This window comes from Onychostoma macrolepis, chromosome 13, assembly GCF_012432095.1.
Source record: "Onychostoma macrolepis isolate SWU-2019 chromosome 13, ASM1243209v1, whole genome shotgun sequence".
In the NCBI taxonomy this organism is placed as follows: Eukaryota; Metazoa; Chordata; class Actinopteri; order Cypriniformes; family Cyprinidae; genus Onychostoma; species Onychostoma macrolepis.
In genome coordinates, this window is record NC_081167.1 from 16,692,259 (window position 1) to 16,696,293 (window position 4,035).

The following is a 4,035-nucleotide window of genomic DNA, read 5'->3' on the forward strand; positions in this document are numbered from 1 at the left end:
TCTCTCTCACACACACACACACACACACACAGAGCGCAGCAGGGGGAGGTTCACATCACATCCAGCCAATTTCCTCAGATGTGTGTTTCCGTCCTGAATCACATCAGTGGCTGTCCAATGAGCCAAAGAGTTCCTAATGACATAAATCTACATTTTGGGGGCATGCGAATAATATGTGCGTAAATTGGAACAGGTAACTGGACAATATGACTTTATGGTTTTCAACTACGTTATGCATTAGCCTATATTATTAATTATTGATAGTTTTTATAAACAAACAAATTTTCCAGGCTTTGTCCGTTTAAATATGCAGTGCAGGCACAGCCCACACAGTTTAGTGACTCAGTATAAAATTAAAGAGTAGCCTACAGATACATTTACAGATATCTGTGTTGAGGAGAACACCGGGGCTAGTTGTCACATGGGGAAATTGCCATAGGGGTAATCATCTCAGTAGGCCTAACTAAAAAAATTCCAGCTACATGCATGCTTTTATTTATTATTATTATTATTATTTTGTTACAGTATTAATTATCTGTGTTAGTTTCAAACAGTTCAAAAAGTAAATAACTTCCTCAAAAAAACAATGGCAATTTCATAAGTGTTAGTTTGGAGTAATGAACTGCTTTGTGATCTCATCATTTTTCCTTGTCAGTAAGAGTGTAAATTAGCTTCTTTTTTGTAGCCAAGACATTAATGTCGATACATAAATTGACTTTAAATATTGAAAAAAAGGTTCACAAGAGTAAAACGTATGACAACTAGTCCCAGTTTCCTCTTTATATTAGCTTGAACTGTGTAATACATACATGCATTTCGAAATGAACAGGTCCAGTTGTATGTCAAACAGAGGTGAAGGGCAAAAGTATGAACAAAATAAGTTTTGACAAAAAATCACAATAAAACAAATAAATGAAAGTAAATAAACTATTGCAGGAACATTTTATTTGCTCCCCAAAATAGTGTTTAATAAGAATCAGGTGCACAGGCACAATGATCAACAAACAGCGCCACATGGCATTTTAAGGACAAACCACACCCAAGCCTATTGTTCCTCACATCCTCCGAAACATCCAAAACAACAGTTCTGTAGAGAATTCAATACTGTCAGTAAAGGCCAAGGTTTAAGAGAGTTGTTGTGAGTTCAAGATGGTGTCGGCCCGTTTTGGCAGTGTGTAAGCCAGTCTCTGTCTGCACTGGGCTGCTCTTGGACCAGATGACTGCTTAGCTCTCTGTGAAGAGGGGTAAGCATGATGCATTACTCTGCCTCTAGGGCGAACCACCAGTGCATCACAGGGCAATCACTCCAATCAACGTCTGCCCTGATGGATGCCAAATCAAACTATAGTGGAGACCTCAAATTAAGCATACATAAGAGAAAGAGGCCAAGCAAAGATGCTTTGGTAACAAAATTAATTCTCTGTTTCTAAAGATCCAAAAGAGTTATTGAGGTATTTTCCATTCATAAAACCCTCAAAATTGGGAGTGCAGGAGTATGGAAATAGGAAAAAAGGCTATTCTTTTTTATAAAATAAAATATGAAATAAAAAAGCAGAGAGCCAGACAGTATGGAATATACATTTTCCTGGAAAATATGGATTCAATTCAAGTAATAAATATATTCCATAATTAATTAAGTGTAATGATATACTTATTACTTGAATTAAATCCATATTTTCCAGGAATCAAAAATTTAACTAATACTGTGTTTAAAGATTTATACATTTATTTATATAAAAATTATATACTGTATAATAAATTTTAATATTTGAGTATATTATTTATTAAACATTTTCTATATAAATAATGATTATTATAATATTTTATATAAACAACAATTATTTTATAACTGTTTAAGTTAAATGATTTCAATGACAGTACAGAATTGGAATTGCGGAATTATATTAATACTTTTTTTTTTTTTTAGAAAGATATAACTTCTTGTCAGTGGGTCACAGTAACTCTGCCCTCATACTGTTTATGTATTTTAAATGCACATAAATGATGGGGGTCAAATGTGAACAATACATAACAACTATAACCATGGCATGCATGCAGAGGCGCTGTTTCAAGCTCCACCTTTTTGTTCATTACGATATTTGTTATGCCGTATAAATATTTCACTTACTCTGCATATTAGCCACAGGATGGTTTTGTTTACATAGCAGCATGTAGGCTCATCACCATATACATTACATGATGCGGATTAAAAAAGCTCATGACCGCTGCATGAGCATATGATACGCAAACTACAGCTCTCAGTTGTATAAAAGAAGCCAGTGTTGCACTAGCAAGGTTTGGATGAATGACGATTGTAATCAAGGTAAAGACGATTATAGTGACATACAACAGTCGTGCATTAGGCGCGCGTTTACCCGTTATTACTGATGCGCAAACAAACCGTATGTGCGCTCTTGGCACATCTAAAACATCGTATTTCTGCTTGAACACGGTTCAGTATATTCACATTGCTGTCAAAATTAATGTACAGCGAGTGTTTTATAACGGATGCTAGCCGAAGAAGTGTGTTTTGGGGAAGTTTGTGAGAATCAGTGGTGGTTTATGTACATATGGGTATCAGACGCTCCAAAAAGCTTGTTCTGACAGAGGACCTGTCTGTTGACTGATGACTGATGACATCCAGCCGCCTTCAGATCGCTGAGTTTCCACAAATTTAGCATGGTTTCATTTTTCATTTGCATTTTGGTGTGTTTAGTTATTCTGAATAGATCCGTATAGTGGCTACATGCATCTCGTCCTGGAGATGGTCCTCACTGCAGAACGCAAGATCCAGGGGGCGTGGTTGGATCCAGATCCAACTCCTCCCACCTTACCTAAACCTACCCGTCTCCACCCCCAAACATACCAATCTCCACCCCCTAGATGTGGATCCAACCATGCCCCCTGGATCTCGTGTTCTGCAGTGAGGGGCTTCTGTCTCCCTGTGGTCTTTTGTTTTTTTTTTTTTTTGGTATGGCAGGTTGACTTGTGCTTATTTGTTAACGTTACTGTATAATCTAGCTTCACATACTTTCAAGTACTTTTAAATTGTAAAGAATATCTGCAGTGATATACAAGACTATGTTTAAGCCAATCTTGAATTTGTTTAGCTTAAAAATAATTACATGGAATTAAAAGGTAATAACACTAGAATACAATTTTTTTTGTAAAAAAGTAAAAAAAGGTTGAGAACCACTGCTCTAAACCAGTCACACGGTGGTATTTTCAGATATATGGTCAATGTAAACCAATATAGATAAGGGAATGCATAGGCAGATTCATGACATTTACCATCGCATCAGTTCCTTTTGAATGTGGTTGCTTGACAAGATCATTTTCAGATGAAAGCTTGTCTTATAGTAGATACAATCACAATTTTTGGATTTTCATTAGTATAGAAAAGCATTTGCATCAAACATGGTGGAGCTATTCTCAGTGGTATTTTGCTAATAGAGCTTTGCATCTATATACCTTGCATTAAATAATAACGACGATAAGAACTTTATTAATAAAATATTAATTCAAAAAGTGCTTATAAAGCTACAGCTCTTGAACAAAGTCCATATTCCCACTGGGAAATGCAGTAGCGCAACACTAGTCATTAGTCCATTCCCAAAATCAGTTGACCAGTTTGCTTCACTCATAGGCTCTACTTAGTTTAAATGGGTAATATGATCCTCAAAATGAAAAGCTTTCTCATTAACTAACAGAGAGAAAGGGTTCAATTGAATTCCATGCAGAGTGAACAGGTTCACATGTTTCAGCCACTTCAGTAGATCATAAATATCCTACAAATCCAGAGATCTGGTGCACTAGATTGAAAATAACACAAAAGCTGTACATAAACTGTACATTATATTTGTTTTTATGCTTCCAAACAGAAATTAAACACTGCTGCTGTGATGATAACATAGTCTGTTTGTTCACAAGTTGTTTATAAGTGAGAGGTCAGTGCAGAGCATTTCCGAGAACTCTCTGAGATAAAATCTTTGCATCCTGACAGATTCTCATCTTCTGAACACTTACAGCCAAATT